General features: G+C 37.7%; 1 long non-coding RNA gene across 1 annotated transcript; it reads right to left on the bottom strand.

Annotated features, from left to right (window-relative positions):
- Positions 1 to 636: 636 nt before the first annotated feature.
- LOC139786266 (uncharacterized) lies at positions 637 to 1,609 on the bottom strand. The gene is made up of 3 exons (XR_011722239.1): positions 1,468 to 1,609; positions 1,227 to 1,321; positions 637 to 749 (listed from the first exon to the last, which is right to left on the bottom strand). It is a non-coding gene; the product is annotated as an uncharacterized lncRNA (long non-coding RNA).
- Positions 1,610 to 6,806: the final 5,197 nt, after the last annotated feature.

Raw genomic sequence — 6,806 nt, forward strand, 5'->3', positions numbered from 1 at the left:
ATGTATATGTAACTAAATGAAAATATCTTAAACATATAAATTACATAAAAAATGTAAAGAGTTATGGTAATCACATAATACGTATAATGCTACATATGCGTAACAAATTAGCGAGACCTGTACAATTGGATGGAAATTCAGTTTTTTTTATTATCGCGGTGTAATCAACCGCGTTTATGCATGGCAACAAGTAATTTTATTGATTGGTCAAGTTGCGCGAATCTTCTGTAAATTTTGAAGACTCACCACTTCCTTCTTCCCTTTTATACGAAAACTGCCTCAGCCTCAGACTATACTGTTGTCCTGCTGTCATTCGATCATTTTAAAGAGTGCGCAGGAGAATATTATGCCGAAGAACTGCAATGATCCGAGAATTAAAATAATACTTATTAAATATCAAGGAATGAGAGAAAGGAAAGGAATATTTGCTTAAACACGATATGCTCAAAAATGCTAGTCACAATATGACTTCAGGAAAGAGTAAAGAAAATGCTAGACAAATTTTAAAATTAATTTGATCATAAAAGGAATACTTGTTCGGTCGACTTTATAGCGTCGAGGGTTCAATTTTAACCGGGAAGAATAAAAATGCAAACTGTGTGCATTCTTACCATGAGACATGCAACTGCAATATCAGCACCACCCATAACGGCCGCATGTAGATTCGCGTTCCGTTGATGCAACCCTCCATTCCATGTAAGCGTTTTGGAGGGATTTACCGTGTCTGGGCCGGCGTTGCAGCGGAATCGCTGCGAGCAGATCGAATGACCATGAGAAACGCGATTCTTCGTTTGCGAGAAAGCCGATCGGAAGAGTGAAAGTGTGAGAGGCGCAGACCGGGGCGGTTAAAACTCGGTCGATTGAGTAATTGCGGGCCAAATTGACGGTACTCGACCGGGGGAAAATGGTGTGTCACGTAAAGAATCGCTTAGACCGCGAACAATTATTTATTCGCGACTCGTCGAGTCGCAATCACGAGTCTTTAATGCGAATCACGAAAAGTCGTTACCTCTATCGAGAAAAATTCCATTTTGCGCAAAATGTAAATCAGAATTTCACCTTTGAATTAATTGACTTGGATTTATAAACACTCGTTATAAACACGACACGTTTATATAACGAGATGCACGTGCGTAGCAAATTGCCGTAATTAAGCGCGGACGAAGTCGGTAGATAAACAATTTCATCGAGTAACGCAATCACGTTAAAATATAATTGATTTTTACCTGGCCGGCGGTTGAATTTCTCAACAGCAGCTCTCTGGCACGTTAAGATCGAAGCTTCCCCAGTCTCTCCAGCTGTTAACGCCACAACAGTGGAGCTGAAAGCGAGAATTGAATTAGCTTTGGGAAGTTTCGACCAACAATTGGATTCGAGGAAAATAACGCGCGCTCGAGATCATGCCACGAGTTTGATCGTCTGATAAAATTAACTTTTATTTACGTAACGTCCGTGGAAATTATTTACCGTCGATTGTGTGGTTATCCCAGGCGTCGCGAATGGATTTACGATGATCGTAAAGTCGGAGCGAACTTTTCATCTCTCTATCGAGCGTGCCCAGCAATTTCTCGCGGAAAACATATCCCAGGATGCCGCCGATGAGCATACCTATAGTCAGCAGGTCACAAACAGCAGGAATACGATTTTGAAGAGTACTGAAAAAAAATAATGAATTTTATTTTAATCGACCGTCACGAGTCGATCAACAACAATTTGCATTGTAGAATTCTGGGAGCCTGATTTTGTTGAAGTGTGGGTCACGATTATTTATATATTAATATACAAAGTTTCTCATTCTCTCTTTCTTTTCTTCATCGCAATCATCGTACGAACTTTGAATTGAAAGTCCTAGTGTCGAGACCGCGCCGCGCGAATTTGCGAGTTATTATGATTAATCGGCGCTATGAGTGACAGACGTAAATGCATTAGAATCAGTAAAAAGTTCAAAGTGCGATGTGAGATTTATGCAAGTATAAAAGAATTCTGCTTATTATTTTATATATTTATAAGAGAAATATAATAATTGTATGAAATAATTCCGTTTATAATTTTATATTTAAGAAATACAATAATTATACAAATATAAAAGAATTTTGTTCATAATTTTCATGCGTATTCCAATGTACGTGTGTATTTTAATAGATATATATTTTATATATATTTGAATTTTCTAAATTTCTCGCAATATACGGTACATGAAATTAAATAAAATTGCATTAAAATCAATAAAAAGTTCAAAGTGCGAAGCGAGAATTGTGAAAATATAAAAAAATTCTATTTGTATAATTTTATATTTTCAAGAAATATATATATATTAATTACACAAATATTTAAAAAAAGAATTTTGTCCATAATTTTACATGCGTATTCTAATTTATTTTAATACATATTTTATATACATGCGTGTATTTTAATTTTCCAAATTTCTCAGCAATATACGGTACACGAAATTATAAACAGAACTCTATCCTAAATTCCGCCACGAAATTCTATACATATCTATACTAAAATTTAAGCAACGTTAACGAAAGATTTGGTGCGAAATAATATATATAAATATAGATAAATCGCGCAAAAATATCTGCTCCGATTAAACAGCCACCGTCGCCTCGATACCCCTCAATTACTGATTGTGGGAGTTAATTATTCGCCAGGCTAATGATCACTAATTGTTCGCGATATACAACACTCGCGTTTCGAGAGACAGCTACGCGACGTCGACTAGACATCGCCGAGACAGAACGTAGAATACAGCCAGTTAAACCTGTGAAAGTTAACGAAAGATTCGGCATACATTGATCTCTTATTGTTCGTTGAAAGTTTTCGGTATTTTTGAACCGGCCACGGCCGCGCGCGTCGTGCTGCGTCGTGCCACGTAGGAGGGGTAGGCCGTGACGTCACCGCGCATTATTGATTATTTTTCGAGCCGCTGAAACGAGTGTCACGGGCTCACGGGAGGTTATGCGCGATCGCTCTTTCGCAATTAAAGGATGCCACGGTCGCACTATCGAGCTCCTCGACGATGCCATGCATAAATGCTAAATGCTACGCAACACGTCGTTTTTGTTTTCTGGAGCAGGTATTTTACTCGAGATACGAGAAACGGCCCGCGAATCGCCGTACGTCTTTCTCTCGCGATCGCTGCTCCTTCAATGTGAATTGAGAAAGGAAGAGCCGCGGAGGTGTCGATTGCTCGTCAACGCGTGTACTTTCCGTGTGGATTAACGCGTTTATTCAAGATACATTGCGCGAGTTTTCCCGGAGAAGATATTTCGCTCGAGATTACAAGAAACGGCCCGCGGATCGCCGCGCCGGCCGTCTTTCTCTCACGATCGGTGCTCCTACGACGACGTGAATTGAAGGAAGAACTGAAAGTGTCGATCGCTTGTTAAAGTGTACGTATAGTTTCCGTGTGGACTTATGCGATTTATTCAATCGAGATACGTGTCATACGTCGCGCGAGTGATATCGAAGTTCAAATCGCGTCGCTGCTTTGACTCGCGTAGTACCGCGCAGTACTGAAATACGGCGCCATGATGGTTCATTGGCGGAACGTCGCGGGCACGCAGCGGATCGAGCTCGCGCCGGCGCTCGTCACGACGATGTTTCACGGTGACTGATACGGTGCGTACAACTTGTAGTGAACTCGATACCGTCAGATTTGACAATCGTGTGGTGTAGACAATTGTGGCACTCGTGCGTCAGCGGCTCGCCGAAAAGTGAAGTGCGTATTTCGCGAGGAAATAGCCGGCCGGTATATCTGTCGCGCGCGACACGACGCCGTACTTTCGAGCGCCGCGGTGCCGCGGGTGTCTGACTCGAATCTTAATTCGTACGTATCTCCTCGTACGTGTAGTTGTATTCGAGTTTTCGTGTGTGATATACAGTGAAAGAATGTTCGGACGAGATCGTCTCTCCCGCGACGCCCGCGTCAATCCTTTTTCTCGGGAGACGAAACGGGTGGCGCGTGAAGTTGGCGCCGCGATTCTCCGAGTCTTTCCCGCCGTAACGTTCGTGCCACTTCGTGTAACGTCGCCGATGTCGAGCGGATCGTGTCTCTCTTCCCGCGCGATCGTGTACGTCTCTCTCGCTCCGTTGTGATAGTAAAGCCCGCGTCGATTAACTCCGGGAGTGCGTAGTGTCGCGTGTTACTTCGGTAATTAGCACGCGCGATCGTAATTAGCCTCTCTTTCGCGAGTGTTGCGTCGAACGTACGGTTGTGCTAGTGAGAAATGGAGGGACCTGAGAGGAGGCGGCGGCCTGGGAGGCATCGGGCGGCGGCCTGGGAGGCATCGGGCGACGGCGTACCAACACTTCTGGTAAGTGTTACTTTTTATTTTTTCTAAAGATATTATAAGAATCCCTCTTTTCGTTTATCCTTCAGTTGCTATATTAAACCATGATTCGGAAGTTAAATTAGTAACAAGAAATAATTTGAAAAGTTCCATTAAAGTTGATTTTAACGTAAAGAAATTTTTCAAAGTAGTAATTAAAAAAAAATTAAATTGAATAACGAATAAGATGTTCGATGCGCGTGACAATTATTTAATCGATTCGATTATTTTTATGTTACAGAAAATATCCACGCGGGAAAGAGCATCAGCTTTGCATCGAGGGAACACGAGGGACATCTCGAGCAGCCTGAGAGGAGGTGGAGGCCTAGGAGAGGCATCAGGAGCCGGCGGAGCAACATGCGGTAAATATAATTTATTTATACATATACATATACCTATTATATCTTACACGGATGGGTCATTTACTTTTAAACCGGATAGTTATTTAGAAAATAAAAGTTACAGAAAAAGAGTTTTATTTTAGAAATTCTATAGAAGCTTATTATGTTCAATGGATAGAGTATTCTTAAGAAATTACAAGATTATTTCATTAAATTTGCTTAATAAACAATAATATAAAATTTAGTGTTTATGTAGTAATCATTTTTTGAAATATTGACTCTCTCTCTCTCTCTCTCTCTCTCTCTCTTGTACCCTGCTTTAATTCGGATTCTACATTTGTTTGTTACAGAATCATCGTAGCGACGTTGCAGAATAACTCCGCTGTTGCGCATCGGTCGGTGAGTGATGATTAAAATTTTATGATTAAGGTAACGAATTTATGACAATTACGTCAAATATATTGCAGAGTCAAGTTATCACAATAAATTATTACATATATTACGTTTCATAGATTCGTTGTCTTAAAATGGAATGACTGGGTCAGATTAGGATTTAACATTTAATCCTGGATAAATCATATAAATTGATTTATCGTACATTTTGTCATTGTAAATTCCATCCCAAATATTTTTCAGGATTAAGTGTTACATAAATTGGTGCAAGAATGCAATATATACGCTTAGAGATGCTTTTAGCCTGCATATATTTAAAATCTTTTCTTCATATTTTTAACAAGCCTACGAACAGATAATAAACTCTTTATATAATGAGAACGATATGTTCACGAAACTCATAAATCTTGGTAAGATTTAATAATAGTAATAGTTTAATTGGCCGGTCCTGATTTTTGTCATTACATCGAAGAAATTGGACCCTATATGTGACGTTACGTCGTTGATGAAAATTTCTGAATTAATTTCTTGCTTCTATATGTATGATGTATTCTGACATATATTTTTAAACATAGTATTTATAGTTATTAGATATGGAGATTAAAATAACACAATGCTCATATATACATTGTTTTAATATATTTATGAATCCTTGCTTCCAAGCATAGATAATCATTTGAAACGTTGTCTTCGATATTATTTAATTAGCCTAAAAGGAGCTGATAAATGCTTTAATTTACACAATAAAAATAATATGCCAATAAAACTTATAAATTTTGTTAAAAATCATTTAAAAATAATAGTGTAATCTGCCGGTTCTGCTTTTTGTCGTTACATCGAAGAAATCGGACCCCATATTTGACGTTACGTGATTGATAAAAATGCTTTGCTTTTTTATATATGCTATACCTTTGCAGAAGCTAGGATTCACAAACATATATTTGTGAATCCTAGCTTCTGCAAAGGTATATAGCATATGTAAAAGAAGCAAAACGTTTTTATCAATCACATAATGTCAAATATGGGGTCCGATTTCTTTGATGTAACGACAAAAAACAGATCCGGCAGATTAAACTATTATGTTTAGATAATTTTTAATAAAATTTATAAGTTTCATTGGCATATCATTTTTATTACGTAAATTAAAGCATTTATCAGCTCTTCGTAGGCTAATTAAATATTATCGAAGACAACGTTTCAAATGATTATCTATGCTTGGAAGCAAGGATTCATAAATATATTAAAACAATAAATATATGAGCATTGTGTTATTTTAATCTCCATATCTAATGACTTCAAATACTATGTCTAAAAATATATGTCAGAAATACATCTAAATACGAAACAAGAAATTAATTCAGAATTTTCCATCAATAACGTAACGTCAAATACGGGGTCCAATTTCTTCAATGTAATGACAAAAATCGGGACCGGCCAATTTAATTATTGCTTTTATTAAATTTGACCGAGATTTCACCTACCCCGTATGTGACGTTACGTTATTGATGGAAATTTCTGAATTAATTTCTTGTTTCGTATTTATGATGTATTTCTGACATATTATTTTAGAAATAGTATTCGTATTACACAAATATTGAGATTAAAATAATACAATTTTATATGTTCACTATTTCATTATATATATAAATCCTAGCTCCTAAGCATAGATGATTGTGTATAACGTTATGTCTTCAGTAATATTTAATTAGTCTATGAGGAACTGTTAAACGCATTAATT

Source organism: Temnothorax nylanderi, unplaced genomic scaffold, assembly GCF_030848795.1.
Source record: "Temnothorax nylanderi isolate EJ_2023f unplaced genomic scaffold, tnyl_v1.0 TNYL_tig0994_pilon, whole genome shotgun sequence".
Lineage (NCBI taxonomy): Eukaryota > Metazoa > Arthropoda > Insecta > Hymenoptera > Formicidae > Temnothorax > Temnothorax nylanderi.